We start from the raw sequence: 17378 nt of genomic DNA on the forward strand, positions 1-17378 counted from the left end.
ATGGGGTCTCCTGTTGCAGCCACGCCGCCGGAGCCCGATTTCTGTTCTTATCCTGAAGCAAAGTTCTTAACCTGAAGCACTATTTCTGGGTTAGCGGAGTCTGTAACCTGAAGCGTATGTAACCTGAGGTACCACTGTACTACAACTTGGGGACATCCATTGAAACCGAATAGTGGAAGATTCAAGATGGACAAAAGAAAGTACTATTTCACGTTTCATACCACACTATGAAATTCACTCCAAGAGCTAGTGATAGTCACCAACTTGGGTGGCTGTAAAGATAAGGCTATCAAGTGTATGTAAGTAAGCCAGCTATGTTCTACAAACATTGTTAGAGGCAGTAAAGTCTCTGAATACCAGCTGCTGGGAATCACAGGTGGGGAAGAGTGCTGCTGTGCTTAAGTCCTGCTTTGGGCTTCCCATAGGCATCGGTTGGCCACTGAGATAACAGGCTGCTGGACAAGATGGGTCATTTGCCTGATTCAGAAGGCTCTTGTTGCGTTCCTGCTGGTGGAAGAACGTATCCCTCTCTCTCTATATATATATATCCCAGTTGTAGCCAAACTGCTCTGCTTTTCACATTCTTTTCTATCTGAACTCCCACTTACAAAATTTTACATTGCACAAGTTTGCAACAAACTGCAAACATTTCTCCATGTGCAGTGGGGGAGGAAGGAGGGCTTGCAGGATGTGTGGTATTAACTTCCCTTTGTACACAATGTATTTTCCAATCGTTGGACCAGCTCCTGACTTAGGACCTTACATGCCAATCTATATTAGAATCCACTATCAATGGCTCTGGGATTTTGGGGCCTCAAGGCAGTCGATCTCGATTGGGGGGTGGGGGGCAGAGGGCAAAACTGTTATAGCTGCTAGGAGCCTAGCCAGCATAGCAACAAGGGCTCCGCATTCAGAAGTTTATTAAAAATAGCTCAGGAAAACATTACTATTTATATGTATTAAACAGAATCTCGATTAATATTAACCAAGAAATGAGGGGAAGGAAAACCTACATTCAGTTTAGAGCCAGAAAATTTATGACCCCATTCCTTCCCATAAAGGCAAGATTAGTCCCCAAGATTAGCAAGTTGCTTCCCCCACCCAGACAAGAGTGGCCAGGGCGAGAAAGAACAGGGCTCCTGCTCCTTTAATAGTAATGCAGAAGAGAGAATTTCAGCAACTATTAAAGGTACAAGCGACATGAAGCCTTTACTCAATTTTTTTTTTAACCTAGCCACCATACGAGAAGTCTGCTGCTACTGTTCTGTGGCTACAGAAGCAAGAGGAGAGTGAGGGCCAAACTAGATATTTGCATTTTACACTCACATTTTTTTAAAATGGAAATAGTATCAGTTCCTTTTAAATTAGAATTTCAGAATGCAGGAAAAGGAAGAATTTAGCCCCTTCATCCCTTTCCCTGATCCTGAAGAATATCCCTCATTTAAAGCTTTAGGAGGACAAAACCCTGTGTTAGCTAAAGAAGGTGTGTAACCCTGTCTCTTCCTCCATTGTTTAATAAGTGATTGCATACAGGTTATAAAGTATTTTGTGGAGCGTAACTGCAATCTGCTCCTATTGTTTTTGTGATATGATCCTTTCTGCTGAGCATCACATTACTTTGAGTGGGGATAGTGTGTTTTACTTTATCACAGACAGTCATGTTTCTATTTGGAATAGGATTAGTGCATTTGGGTTTGGAATTACTAAAAAACATGGTCCCTTATTATGAATTTTGTTACCTTATAACATTAAAGGCATTTAACTCAAAATAAATAATACATCTGCAGTATTTGCTAAGCAACTTTTTCATTTTCAAACAGGTTAAAGCTTTCTACTCCTGAAGAGTAGAAAGTAAATTGTACTAACTATAGTTTAGTGGAAAATAGCTCTGTGGTAGAGCACACGTGGAAAGCCCCCAGGCTCAAATTTCCAAACCTTCAGGTCAATGGATGTCAGATGACGTAATAGGACTAAGAAAGACCTCTGTCTGACACTCCTGAGAGTTTCTGCCAATCTTATTTCACAATACTATGCTGGCGGAACCAGTAGCGTGGGGGGGGGGGGAAATGGAGTGCCCCAGCTTCATATGTTCAGTCACACATAGGATTGGCTTCATTGCTGCAATTCTAAATGAGTTCGCTGGAATATCTCTCCAAGTGAACTCAGTGAGACTTGCATATGAAAAAAGCACACATAAGAAGGCCAAATTCCTAATCCACACCCCACCCCTGCTTGTGCCAAGTTTAGAGGGTGGCATTCAAACATGTTTTACTCAGAGTAGACCCAATCAAATTAATGAACATGACTAAATTAATCTCAATAGGTATAGTCTGAGAAAAGCTTACCTGAATGCTATCCAAAGCTTGTATCACAACATTATTTTTGTCCTTTGCCAAAAGGAACTGACTTTGCAAAATGCAATGTGTGTTGCAATTATGTATTTAAGCAAAAATGCATATGTATAATAGTGACATTTGTTCCTTGTGGTTGTGAATTGAGCAACTGGGAGTGAACGAAAAGAAATAAAGGACTAACACATGCACAATCTTATGCATGCCTCTTCAATAGCAAAATTCATTACAGTACTTCCAATTAGTCACCCAGAAACTGTATTGTAAGGATTTGAGCCTAAGACCACACCAATGGTGGACTTTGGGATCTGAAATTTCAGAGCAGAGTCCCGTGCAGCAGCACCTAGGCTCCAAACAGTGTGACTGAACCCACTTCACTCCCCTAAATCCATGGGAAAACATGTCACCCCCTGGATGTTGTTGTATTACAGCTCCCATAATCCTTGACCACTGGCGAAGCTGGCTGGGGCTGATGGGAATCCAACAGCATCTGAACACCACAGGTTTTCCATTTCTACCCTACTGAACATCATGGGACTTTATTCAAAGCACATATTTAAAGTAACACGCTAAATGACTGAATCTATCAAACAATAGTATGTACTTCCAAGTTAACATGAGCAGAATTGTGATACATGTATATGTTTCTAGGAGTGATCCCATTAAACATGTCTAAGGATTATGCCATAGGTTGTACACCTGCAACTGTACCTTTCAAATGATCCTGCAACTGTACCTTTCAAATTTTCCTCATTCAACCCAATGCTGCCTGTTCTCTAAGGCTTGAAATGTATAAACAGGTGGGCTTCACAAAGCTAGGGAAAGAGGAGAAAGGCAGGAGAGAACAAATGTGGGATGTCTTTTACAATGAGCAGTTTGCTTACACGTGAGAAGAATCTCCCACCTGTTCCATAAGGATCCAGTTGCCATATCAAATTGCTAGATGGAAATGGTTAGATTCACGGCTTCGGTAGAATAAAAAAAATAGAATGCAAAACAAGGAGAAGCAACCTGTTAGACCAGGTGCCTTGTGGTCTTGTTACAGAATGTTCTGGGAAGGGGGGGGGGGGAGAAGCTTATCTCTTCATTTCCACATATTAATTGCTGTTTCAACACTTCCCATCTTTACTGTGATGCTTTCTACACCAGTGATTAGCACTTCAGAAAGGATTTAAAGTGGGAAATGATGGTTATCCATCTGCACTAATTTCCCCTTTGTAGTTAGCTATTAATTTATTTACTTTTATAATTATGCCTCCCATCAGGTCAGAGCCACTTGCTTCAGTACACCGCTCTTTTAAGTCTTCCTTACCATGCCTTACTAAGACTCTTGTGACATTCTTAATTGAGTGACACATCCCTGCTGGATATGTTAGAACTGTGTATTTGGGTTGTGCTAATGAACTAAGTAGGTTATAATAGTTCTCTGATCAAACCAGGCCTTTTGCATAGTGATGCACAGTACTCTCTAATGGTCTTGGTGAGTAGCTTACTAAAATGAATGGGACCTCTTGCTAAGAACTATTCACTTTGCACCAGATTCTGAACAATTTAGCAGGCTTTTCTTATTTATTCCAATATTTACATTCACAAACAACTCTTACTGGATCGTTAATGCTTATTTGCCACCGATATTTATTAGTGCAATTCAATCCGCTGTAACGAGTCCAGGAAACAAGCTGTATATCCAACTGTTCCACGTGGCCTTTCTTTCCTAAATAGTATTTTAACAGTAGATCATTCCACTCTGATGAAAGATCTGACTAGGATCATTCATTCCTGAATGTTAACACTATTAGAAAATATTAGAACAAGATCACACAATAGACACCACAGTGGCATGGGAATTTTTGCACCCACTTTGCTGAAGGCAACATAATAATGGCATTAATTGATGGGAAAGGCTTTGCCCTGTTATAATCCTTTTCCTTCCCTCCTGAGAAGCTCTAAGCACAGAACAGTTCATAGAAAAATAAAAGAACTGTAGAGTTGGAAAGGGACCCCAAGGGCCCAATTCTGTGGTGCAGGCATTGGAATCACAGCTCAGTCTGTAGAGCATGAGACTTAATTTCAGGGTCATGGATTCAGGCCCCACATTGGACAAAATATTCCTGCAATGCAGGGGGTTGGACTAGATGACCCTTGCAGTCCCGTCCAACTTTACAATTCTGTGACTCAACCTCTATTTATAAACCTCCACTGAAGGAGAATTCCACCACCTTCCGAGGGAATCTGTTCTGCTGCCCAACAGCTCTTACCATTAAAAGGTTTCCCCTAATGTTTAGTCTGAATCTCTTTTCTTGTAATTTGAATTCATTGGTTTGGGTCCCATGCTCTGGATCAACAGAAAACAAGCTTGCTCCCTCTTCCATGTGACAGCCCTTTAGATATTTGAAGATGGCTTTCATATCACCTCTTAGTCTTCTCTACTCCAGGCTAAACATACCCAACTCCTTTGTGAAGGAGGTGACCTTGAAAGTAAGAAGTGCTGAGTATTGTCCTAGCACAACGAGGTGGGGGTGGCGATTGGCGTTGTATTTGTAAACCCCCCAAAAAAAACTTTGTAGGAATGAAAATAATGATAACAAACTAAGCATGGGGAGGTGTGGGGATATATATACCAACTCAAGGAAATATATGTTGGTTGTTTGCCTACCTGAAAATAAACTTGTAATACCAGTTTTTAAAAAGTTAATTCTGGGAGTATGAATTTTCTTGTAAACCAAGCCCAGTAAATGTTGGTCTGAAACTGCATGCTCTTTCCAGAATCCTTGTTTTGAAAACAAAGAAGCATAAATGGTTTGCAGTGGGTTGTTGTTTTCATTTCTAATGGATAAAAAAACACACCTTAGGAGCTATTTTCTGACTTAGTGGATATTTACCGAGCTTCCTGCCAGCCTATAAATGTGCGCACATGAACATGGTTACTCATTAGCTTTCTTTAGAAAATGAGGGGTAATAATCACTTGGCAAACTAGTTACAGTTTGCTATGTTTTAAATGAGCAGGAATAACAAAGGAATTGTTAAGGGATTTTCTTAGTCATCTTGAGAGCTTTTTTTCCAGAAAGGTCTAATACTGTATGAATTTTTAAAGTATTACTTTATTTACCACAAACTTATGTAAATCTCCCATTGGGCAAGAACCTGGATGGATCAAGCCCTGTTAAGAGAAGGGGTGTTGGTGGTAGGAAGTGGTTTATGGGCATAAAAGCAGGGTGATGAAATATCCCAGTGTTTGGCCTCTGTGCTGCACAGTAACAGGGAAGCTTTAGATACCACAGCTTGGACCTAAAGAAGGGCAACTTCCCTCCTTTCCGTAGCAGCTTCCTGGACCCCCAAAGATCCATGTCCTGGGACCACGGTGTGCGCGCACAAAAGCATGCCACTTACTCACTGTCATACAATGCATGCATGCACACACAAACACTTTTCTCTGGATCCAAGTCAGATGTGACAGGATATTTCTCCGAAAAGTGCACTGTGACTGCCATTTAGATCATTCCAAACAGAATGATCAGAAAATTGTCCCCAGACCTGCCAAAATACCTTCTGAGAGTTCTTTGCTGCATATTTAAGATCACATCCCTCTTCTCTCATATAGAATTTTTAGAAGTAAATGTGGATTAGAGTCTGTCCTGCACTCATAATAATGCATTGAAAGGCTGGGTGTGGGGGCAGAATCAACTGCTGTATCACTTGTTAACTACCTGCAAGTCCACTTCACACATTAACAGTATTCTGGCACAAGACAAGTCCTGCATGCATGTGAACTGCTGTGTTTATACATGCATGTAGGATCATCATATATTACACTTTAGTCAGAGGAATTACAACATAGTAATGGGTTGTATTTTCAAGATTGGAAACCCTGGCTGAGAACAAGATATAGTAGGGAATTGTTATGTTTATGACCCAGTGTGCAATATGTGATCTGGATTTATGCATTTCAAACTAGATAGATTGGAATCTTTGGTTTCTATGGCTCTATAGTTGTGGGTGTTTTGGCAGTTGGAGCAGCTAGATTATTAGAGGCGCTCCATTAACTAGAGGCGCTAGTTAATAGTGTCTGTGGAAGCTCAGTGTAGTACAGTGGTACCTTGGGTTAACTACTTAATTCGTTCTGGAGGTCCATTCTTAACCTGAAACTGTTCTTAACCTGATGCACCACTTTAGCTAATGGGGCCTCCTGCTGCCGCTGTGCCGCCGCTGCACGATTTCTGTTCTCATCCTGAAGCAAAGTTCTTAACCCGAGGTACTATTTCTGGGTTAGCGGAGTCTGTAACCTGAAGCGTATGTAACCTGAAGCATATGTAACTTGAGGTACCACTGTACTGGAGCACTCACACATTCATACATCGTCCCATCAAAGGAACGTAAGAAAATCTAGTCTGTTGGATCATCGCTTTCATTTTGTGCAGTATCCAAGTTTCCAAAAGTGTGGCTAGCCAGATGCTGAAGTCTACAAGCAGGGCAGGAACATAACAGTTTCCCTAGTTCCTCCCTACACCCCACTGTGTATTCAGAGGCATGCTGGTATACTGTAAGTGCTGGTTTATTTAGTGCTCATATGACTGAAAGCTGGGGTGAAACTAAGCTTTATTTCACCTAGGTCAAAGACCCAGTCTGGCACCCCACATGCACATTTGCGCACACACACACACAGTCTGGGATCCTCTCTGGAGGCTTCACTTGGGGCTAAAAACTTGGCTAGCACACTCCCCCCCCCCACTGAAAGTAAGTCATTTTTAAAAATGGGTGTATATCAGAGCCCTGGTCTTCTTCAAAAGGAAGCAGCTTGTGAACATACTATGGTTAGAGGGGAAAAAACCAATTTCTCAAAAGGCCTATTGTTTTTTTTAGGAATGACAGTCATTCACTTCAGAGCAGAAAGCCGAAAGCATTACATGAATGATGCTTCAGAAGTAAGGATGTCAGATAAAATTGCAAAAGTAAGGGATCTTGCATGGAGATGAGCTAAAGTGGAGAGGTTCCAAATCAGGGATTTCTCTGAAAATCAGAGACCTCTGACAGCTTGTTTTGCTGAAAACAAGGTCTCAGGCGAGCTAATTCCTGGCACTATCTTTGCATGTTTTGCAATAGGTGAGTAATTTAGCTTCTCTGTCCTTCAGCCCTTCCTCTCTGAAGAGCATTCATGTGTAAAAAGCCTCTGTTGGGTAAAGAAAAAAAAATCTTACCTCTTAGTCAGATAATTTAACTGGGAGCTGACCGAGAGGAAAGACCTGGTAGGGCAAAGTGAGGCATGGCATGTAGTAAGCCTCTTAATATCACTGCTGAATTTGTCATCATTGCAATCTCTTCTTGTGAAAGGCTGCTCCTGGTGAGTTTTAGCAGGGCAATAAGCTGATGAAGGCAGGGCTGACCTGCCATGCCATGCCCAAGAAGAGCCTGCTGGATCCGTCCAATGGCCCATCTGCTCCAGCATCCTGTTCTCACAGTGGCCAACCAGATGTCTATGGAAAACCTGTAAGAAGGACCTCAGCACAGGAGCTCTCTCCCCTCCTGTGGTTTCCAGAAACTGGTATTCAGAAGCATAAGTGCCTCCAGCTGTGGAGGCAGAACATAGCCATTATGGTTAACAGCCATTGGTAGCCTTAAGAATTTGTCTTTAAAAGTTGTCCAGGTTGGTGGCCATCACTGCCTCCTATAGCTTAACTATGTGGAGGTAGGGATGGGTGTCTGAAAAGCGCAGCAATGCTTTTTAAAGTTTTGATCCAAACCGGGAGATGGCGGGTGGCGTTGGGGCTCTGCTTCAGGCAGTCCCAGTGTGATTTGTCAGCAGGCACCACCCTCGTTGTCCATTCACTGCCTGGTAAATACCAGTACCTTGTTCGTTTTCTTAAACTTTGTAGGATGCATACACACCATACAGATAAAGCACATCCACCCAAGAATCCTGGGAACTGTGGTTTGTTAAGAACACTGGAAATTATAATTCAGTGAGGGATAAACTACAATTCCCAGAATCCTTGGGGAAAAACTATGATATAAATGTATTATTATTTTTATTAATTTTGTTTACTGCCCTTCATCTGATATGTATTATGTATGATATGTAAACAGTACAGCCATAAATGCAACTTAAATCTTGCAGTTTGTTTTATACTTTTATGACATTGTGGTTTTTTGTCTATTATTTGTATTTACATTTTAGTTGTTCTATTCCTCTTGTAAACTGCCCTTTGGAATGATATAAAAAAACAAAAACATGTCTGTTTGGGCTTGCAGTAGGGAACACAGTGTAAGCGGTCAACATGGGCCCCAAAAGAAACATGGTGTTTAGCACAGAACCTAGAGTGGAAGATATTAGTAGCAATGGCTATGAGCAATGAAGACTCTGCTCTTGTTTATAGCACCCAGGTGCTTGAGATTAGCTCTAGTAAATACCTGGTAATTAACTTTTCTGTCTTATTCATCCATATAAGAACAGCGCATACATTTAAACTGAACAAAGAACACACGCCAGCCCACTGTTTTACCTTTGCTTATGCTCCAAAAGGAACAAGAGGTATGATGGATTTGTATATTTTAGTGTAGCTGTTGGTATATCCTGTTTAGTTTATCAGTTCCAGGCATATTTTGTTGTAGGCCCTTGTATGAAATATTTATGTACCCCAATCTAATTTGATTATGCACCAGTATCTAGTAATGCAGATGAAACGTGATTATGAGATTAAGAAATATAAATAAATACAAATACCTGTCTTCAGAATGTAGGTGCATGTTTATATGGGATATTAATAGATATGGCCAAGTTATATTTAAGTCCTGCAACAATTGGTAGACAAATCCAAATCCTATCTGAGCATGGAGGACTGGTGTAGCCACCACTGCACCTATAGCACTATAGCTCATGCTGCCGGGGAGCTGGGCAGAGGGAGATCTCTGACCCTACACACACACACACACACTATACTAGTGCAACTGATGGGTTTGGACTGCACCCTGCTTTTTTAAAAAACACCAATAAATTCAAACATTTTCAAAGTTTAAGACTTGCCATGCTTCTATCAGCGAATGAATAACAACCAACCAACGTTTTTGTATAACTGCTGCTTACAAGGAAATTAATATATGATAATTTTAAATTTCTGTTTGGTGGGCTTTCCAGAGTAAGTGGGTCCTCATGTACTGCACAGCTTGTGTGTCACTGACATGAATGGGAAGCTAACTTTCTAGCTTTATTTTTGGTACCACTGAGTGGCCAATTCCTTCTTCTAAACTTCATCATGGACTACAAACAAGTCAACAAGGATACTCTCTAGCTGCAGAACTAATGAACTTAATAGAACTTGAATAAGTAAATATTTCCAGTGCAAATGGAAGCTTGAACAACTTTCAGCTCACAGTGTATAGAACCAGTGTAAAATTGGGGCTATGCACACATCAGTGGCTTAGGATGCAGTGAGGTTGATTTTTCTCAGTGTTTCAGTTCACATTCTTACATTTCTGTACACAGTTGAGAGGTAGTGGGGATGTCTTCACCCGATTTGTTTCTGTGTGCTGATCTCCTGTTTGCTGAAGCTGCTATCTGCCCATGTGTCGTCCACTGTCTTAAATGTACCCACCTCAGCTTACCTTTTTGAACAGGTTGGAAGTTGGTTTGAGGGGTAGCGCCTCAAGAAACTACAGGATAAATATGGATTGCTGTTCAAGTCAAGTGTACTCAGCTTCAAACACCAGCGGTGGGAACACACTGGAGCCAAAGTAAATGAAAATGGGCGTAGCCAAGGGGGGGATCATCTGCCCCCCCATCAAGTAAAACAATATAAGTACTCTTCTAATCGACCAATCAGGTCAGTTCTGCCTCCCATAACAAAAGTCCTGGTCCCCCTAAACCAAGTCCTGCACCCCCAATAAAATCCTGGCTATGCCCATGTATATGGCCCACAAGAACCATTTGCAAATGCAAAGTGGGGCCAGTGTAAGATTCAAGTTTATTGCACACTTGGGAATGCACAAATGTGCATGGCGCATGGCCAGAGTGTGCTTTTCAGGCTTTGTGGTGCAATTCTAGATACATCCGTTGTTCCCAACAGAGGGGCAATTTGATTTTGAAGGGGGGCAATTGAGAATGAGTTATTAAGAGTTAATGTCTTCCTCCACGTGAACAGGTGGAGGGCATCAGGATTTTAGAAATGCCTAGGTGGGGCATGGTCAAAAAAAGGTTGGGAACCACTGCTTTAGATGGAAGTAAGCCCTACTGAGCTTGGTAGGGTTTTTCTTTTTTCTGACTAAAGGCGCCCAGCGAGTTAGTCAGGCTGCAGGTGTCTGGCCAGAAGACGACGCCCGGTGATCTGCATGTAACGGCGCTCCCTCCCCATTTTTATTTCGTTGACCTGCTTCTCGGCGCTGTCGCTCGCCTACAGAGGTGCTGCTAGGCGAGAGCAGGGCCTCTGCCAAAGCAAGGCGAAGGACGCGCGCTCCTTTCCCAGAGAAAGAGGCGGGTTTAGAGGTCTGATTTCCAGCCAGGAGGCCGGCAGAAACCAGCCGGTGGCGCTGCAGCTGCGGAAGAGGGCGGCCCGCCTATTCTCGTCAGGAGGGCCCCGCAGGCTGGAAACGGAACAGAGACATGTCGGAGCGGGGCTGAGGCTTCCTCACAGCCTCAGGAGCAAAGGGGGCGGCAGCAGCGGCGGGACAACGACGGAGGCAGCTGTGCCCGCTGCCCCCAGGCCCCGCAACCCAAGCAGCAGCGGGGAGAGCCGCCGAAGTGGGCGGCGGCGGAGGAAGCGGCGGCTGCAGGAGTGGCGGCGGCGGCGGAGGCGGCGGCGGAGGCAGCAGGCTGGATCCCTCCCCGGGAAGATGAGGCGGAGGCCCGGGGAGCTGAGCGGGCTGAGCTGGGGCGCGTTCCTCTCAGCCGCCAGGACAAGATGGCAGCGGCCGAGGAGGCGGCGGCAACAGCAGCAGCAGCAGCAGCCGCAGCCAGAGGCTGAGCCCGGCCTGGGAGGCGCCTCCTGGTAGTAGCGCTCTGGTCATGCCGAGGGCTGCTGCAGTGGCGGCGGCGGCGGGGACTGTAGCGCTGCCGGATCTGTGAAGGTGAGAGGCTGGGAGGAGGCGAGCGAGTGACCGAGCGACCCTTCTTCCCCGCTGAGCGGGCAGAGCCAAGCTGAAACGCCCCCCCCGTCCCTCCCCTGCCCGCCACTATGTTTTGGGAGTTGTTGTGAACAAAAACCGAGGGGGCTGAACAAGGTAACCAAATAAAAAAGCATTTTAATTCCCTCCCCCCCTTTTGGGTAAAAAGATCTCTCCACCTCTGAACTGGCAGTGGATCCCCGTCCCCCTACATACCCCTGGCTTCGACATAAGGAGCTGGGGGCGCCCCGATCTTGGGCTACTGTAGGGCGAATCCTGTAGGATCGGTCCGGGAAAGTGAGGCAGGTCAGGTTTTCTCGCCGTCAGCTGCCCTTTTTCCGGAACCAGGATTTGTTTGGGAGGCTTTACCACCCCCCTCCCCTCCAAAAAGGGGAAAAGGAAGGCAGGTTTTCTCGGAAGTCAATCCCTTTTGGGACTTCCGAAGAATTGTGCGTGGATTGCAAGTGCCAAGGGAACTAACTGGCTGTACATCCCGAGTTTTATTTGCAGCTAGACGTTGAGTTAGGGCTATCTAGGAGCCTCTCTAATTGCCTACCGGATCTGAGAGCTGGGATAGAAGAAATAGTACGAGAGTACCCGCGAGCATGTGCAGAGTTCTATTTATATTGTACACCCGCACCAGGTCCCCGTGATTCTGGGACCAGGAGGACTGGTTGCAAGGTAAGGGCATGATTTCCAAAACAGGGTTGAGTCCTGGCGCACTTCTTTTTACAAGTCAACTGCTGCCTGACATGGGGGCTTAACCTTCGCACATCTTCTTGCTCCATCGGATTAAGCTGGTGACTCAGGAAAAAAAAAAGGCTTTTAAATGCTGAAGACGGATCCACATTTTTTAAAACAAAAACAAAACCCACATTTCCTATGTTGCCTTTTTTTCCAGTATAAATTGACGAAGTCGAATTAGGAAGATAGTGAGGCTTGCTGCCACCAACAGCTCTGAGAGCCAACAGATTAGTACTGTGCTTGTATATAAATAGTTCAGCTCCATTTCGTAGTATCGCTCCCATTCTTGCTTTCTGTGGCGGTCTTTTCCTTTGGCAACCAGAATTTTCTCTTTTGTGTGTCTCTCACCCGTTTGCACTTTTGCTAGATAAGCCTGTTCGGGCCTCTGTAAAACTAACCTTTAGGATCTCTGGATATGAAAGAAGAAATGTGACACGACTGCTCCGCTTGCAACTTGCTAGGGCAGCAGGAAGGCGTGGTCGCAAGCTACTCTAGTTACAAGGGATTATTGCTTTCCTTTGGGACTCAGGGGTAATTTGCAACTGTAGTTTTGGGAAAGTAATGTCTATTTCCATGTCAGAGAGGGGAAACGCCAACTTAAAATGGTACGTGAAGTGAACATTTGATACTGCCAGTAATTCAGAGCTACAGGGGCTTAAAGTTGATGTAGAATTTAAAACTAATAATCACTTAGTCCTTGATTTCTTTTAAGTGAAATGCTGGTTTTTGTGTTTTGTTTTTCCCCTTCATATTGTGATATAGTTTATTCACTGTAAAATGAAGTACTGTGAAACGATACTGTTTACTTTATCTAGCATTTTAGTTTGTCGTTTTTTGTTGCTTGGTGACAAGCTAGATACTGATTTGAACAAGAACCGTGTGTAGTCAAGGTTTATTGATTTTTAGATTTTAAATAACTTGATTAAATAAACATTAAAGTTTGAGATCTGTTACAGGATTCCAGTGCTTTTAGTACAGCAGCTTTATACCCAAACACTTGTTTGGATAACTAACAACTTGTCACATTTTCAACCAGATTTAGGGGGCAATCCTAATCATGTCTACTCAGAAGTAAGTCCTGTTGAATTCAGTGGGACTTACTCCCAAGTAAGTGGGGCTAGGATTTCACTCCAATGTACTATGACATTTACATTATTTTTCTCTTTCTAAAAACATATTCATCTAAATTTAACTTTGGGTAGAGATTTTGTGCATGTTTTGTAGGCTAAAAATGTTGAGTTCTCTTGGCCAGAGATATTGGTGTCTTATTCTCATGTGCCTTGTGAAACCAGATACAGTACTTGGATATGCATGTAGCTAATTTTGTAAATGCACTTATTTTAAGCCATGACTATGCACTAAGTGCTATATAAAATGTACTGTTAATCATTGGCTCTTTGTTTTGTGGTGTTCACGTCTATTCCTTTTCTAAATTAACAAATCAAGAACAATGATTTTTGGCATTCCCTGTGTACTTTTCTTGATAGTTGTTGGATTCTTGTATGACACTAAATAGGCTATTGGAATCTTATTTTTGTGGAAATAAAATCTTGACATCTGTGTATAGCCCTTCTTAGAAAACTAATTAAAAAGTCATGATGCTCTTTTCTTCATCATAGTAGGCAGTTATGATGCCGAGTATAGTATTAACTGAAACTACTCAAGCTATAATAAGGCTCATTGTTTGTTTGAATTTTAGTTTCATACGCGTGACGAGGAGTAAAGATGTTCTGACAGCTTTTAGAAGTTTGGCTTGTTGGAGACCTTTTGTAAATGCAGTGTTAACATCAGACTATTTCTTCTGTAGTGCTAAAGTGCCTAATATTAATAAAGCGTGTCATTGCGCACACAGATTAAGAAGCACGTAACTAGGTCATGGCTCTAGTATAGAGTTTGTGAATGAGCCAAGTTCTCTTAAAAGGTAATGATTCCATGGAAAAAATATTACATTGGTCACATATAGCTGACCTCCTCGAGCTTATTATTATTATGGGTAACTATACATGAACTATATAGTCTATAAATAAGAACTCTAGCCTATATTGTTTGACTTAGAAAAACAGTACAACCCTGTACCTGTCTACTCAGAAGTCAGTTCAGTGAGGCTTACTCCCACATAAGTGGGTATAGGCTTGCAACCTAATAATTATTTGTAATGTTTGGAAGCTTCTCAAACTCTGTAATCATATTTTTGTTGATGTAAGTATTAGTGGACAATCTTATCTTTTTATAGTTCAAAAAGTTTTTGTATGCAAACTAATGACATACATAAGGACGGTAATAATAATAGCAATAATTTTATTATTTATACCCCACCCATCTGGCTGGGTTTCCCCAGCCACTCTGGGCGGTTTACAAGAGTAAGTGGTTGAAAACTCAGAGGGTGGTATCTGATTAAGTTGTACTTCAGAGTGGGCACCTTGAAATGCATAGACTTAAGTATGATGTTGTCTGGGGTGGGGAGCCTCTGGCCTGGGAACTGAATGCAGTCCTCCAGCCCTTGCAAGCATCCCTAGGCTATGTTCTTTTGTTGGGCCACCCCCCCCCCATTGGCCCTGCTTCTTGCCACCTTCAAGTGCTTTTGCCTGTCTGCCTGTCTGAAATGTGATAATGCCTCTTGCTTGTGTAAATGGGAAGGTGAGGGTGCACATATAGAAATCTCTCATTTTGTGTAGCTAGAATGTGTAGCCCAATGTACAAAAGGAAGAGTTGCACCTGCAGCTTTGCATATTTTTGCCTCTGGGCTTCCCCATTACTGATATGCTTCCCCCAGAGACTGAAAAAGGTTCCCCACTGCTGACTAACCCCCTTTCAATAAGACTGACTTCTGAGCAAACATAGTTGAAGGTGGGCTGCTAAGTGGTTACTTTCCAGAATGCTTAGTCGGTAGGAAATTCTGAAACAAATTTTACATTTAACTTGGTTGAATTTGATGAAGTGAAAGTCATACATAGGCATTTGCTTGGATTTGAGGAAGGCTGAGAAAGAAACTATTTCAGTTACTTGTCCTTGTCCTTTAAGACAGTGGGTTGCGCTGTGGGTTAAATCACAGAGCCTAGGACTTGTTGATCAGAAGGTCGGCGGTTCGAATCCCCGTGATGGGGTGAGCTCCCGTTGCTCGGTCCCTGCTCCTGCCAACCTAGCAGTTTGAAAGCACGTCAAAATGCAAGTAGATAAATAGGTAGCGCTCCGGTGGAAGGTAAACGGCATTTCTGTGCGCTGCTCTGGTTCACCAGAAGTGGCATAGTCATGCTGGCCACATGACCCGGAAGCTGTACGCCGGCTCCCTTGGCCAATAAAGCGAAATGAGCGTCGCAACTCCAGAGTCGGCCACGACTGGACCTAATGGTCAGGGGTCCTCTTTACCTTTACCTTTAATGCTCTATAACTTTTCGTAATTCAGTGACAATCATTCATTTACTCTCCTCCCCCTCCCACAAACCATATGTCAAATGCCTTAAGTAGGGGCCAGAAAAACACCCCTGGACCTAAACTAACATGTTGAGTGGCATCCTAGTTGTCAACCCAGAGGCAATGATGTGTAAAGAGATCAATGTGATTTAAATTCCTAAGAAAAAATGGTTGGTTTAAATAACTGATGTAAAACAAGTGTTTAGTTTTTTAAGTTGTATTTCCTGAACAAGCCTAAATAGTAATATTCAACCAATAAATTGTAACTACGGTAAATAGCTCCCTTAAACTTACCTTGAAGACTAATCCAAAACTCTGACCATGAAGTCCACATCCATTTTTGTGCTACAGGATCTATGTTTGCTTAGACTGGGTGTGTGTGTGTGTGTGTGTGTGTTGTAATTTAAGGGTGTCTTTTTGGCACTACTTTTTTTTTGCACATGTTAAGAACACTAAGCAAGTTCCTATACTTGAATGCTAAGTGCCCAGAACTTTTCTTATTGATTTTATTTTATTTATAAACGTGTCCACCACATTGAGCCCAGGACAGATTACAACTAAATGCAGACTTGAAACAAGCAGGCCAGCACCACGTAAAGATATCTTTGAAAGATTTATTTGTGTTTTCTTTAACGTTAAAGCAGGCTGGTGCAGGCTGCTTGGGGAGGAAGAATAGATAGGAAAGGCTGCTTAAGCCTTTCTGCCTATTATAACTTTTGGAACTACTATTTGTATTGCAGAAGTTATTAGCCTGCCAGCCTTTCCTCCTGCACGTGAAGGTTCGTTCCATGAGAGCCTGAAAAGGAAATAAATATATAAATAATGTTATTGTTTACACAAGTTCCTTTGCCAGTTGCCTGGAAGCAGATCTTATTTACCAGTGGCGGCTTTTTAGAAGCCTGTTATGCTTTCTTTCTGTCCCTTGTCTCATAATATCAGGTACTGCTACTTGTTTTGTCTCCAGTATTTTCCTCCCGTATAAATTAAGACACAATTATGTCACTCCCTAATTACCTTCTCATCGTCAAGTCGAGAAGTGCTGTTGTTTTCCACGTTACAGTTCAGTGCAATGTTTCTGGTTAATGGTACTTAAAATAGCACTGACTAGTTGTGCCTGGCATCATGCCCTTGATGTCTTCAGTTTTCATAACAGTTTCGATTCGGGTATGATTTTGAATAATTTGTTGGCTTTTGACCCTCCGTTTACCAGGAAGTTGTAACGTGTGTTAGAATAAATCTGTAAAGATTAAAAAAAAAAAAACCCAAAAGTATAGCTGCACAGATGCTTTGGGCGGGGGGTGGCGGCAGTCTGAGTATGAACCATATGTTGGCAATTGCTTGCACTTTGTAACTTTGCTTCTCAATCGCTGTTGCATTTAATCTCTTTTGATAAGGGAACCTGTTACTGGAATGCTCCTGAAATACAAGATTGAGCTATGAGAATCCTAAAGTTGATCAGTGCAAGCACCAGCTGTACAAGCATTCTACTTTTATTTTAAGTATTCAGCTATTTTAAAAGTGTAAAGTTGGATGGTCATTTTTTACCAAACTGAAAGATCCTTCCGAAACTTACCAGATAAGTTTTTGTTTTGGCACAAACCCCTGTTAGTAAAAAGTAGTCCCCTGAATACTTGCAGTTCTGTTTAGTTGGCGTACTCTACAATTGTTATATGGAAATGATTTTGGAATAGAAAAGATTGTCTTTTTGGGGGGTTGGAGGGAGGGAAGTATCCTGCATGTCACTCTCCTCTCGTCACTTGGTCTAGAAGCAGCTGCTAGGC

The 17378-nt window shown here is 42.6% G+C and overlaps 1 protein-coding gene and 1 long non-coding RNA gene across 6 annotated transcripts in view; one reads left to right on the forward strand and one right to left on the reverse strand.

The window, feature by feature from the left end:
- Positions 1-6404: 6404 nt before the first annotated feature.
- LOC309339024 lies at positions 6405-7069 on the reverse strand. Its single transcript, XR_014155141.1, has 3 exons — positions 6865-7069; positions 6693-6804; positions 6405-6448 (listed from the first exon to the last, which is right to left on the reverse strand). It is a non-coding gene; the product is annotated as an uncharacterized lncRNA (long non-coding RNA).
- A 3727-nt stretch (positions 7070-10796) lies between these two features.
- Positions 10797-17378, forward strand: part of HIPK3 (homeodomain interacting protein kinase 3) — a 64092-nt gene continuing 57510 nt past the window's right edge. The window contains exon 1 of one of the 5 annotated variants that reach the window (XM_081834038.1): positions 10797-11406. The gene's annotated coding sequence lies outside the window, so the exon portion shown is untranslated. The other 4 variants (XM_081834042.1, XM_081834040.1, XM_081834041.1 and 1 more) reach the window with 4 other exon arrangements.

The sequence above is a fragment of the Podarcis erhardii genome (genome assembly GCF_964252035.2).
Source record: "Podarcis erhardii genome assembly, chromosome: 1".
Lineage (NCBI taxonomy): Eukaryota > Metazoa > Chordata > Lepidosauria > Squamata > Lacertidae > Podarcis > Podarcis erhardii.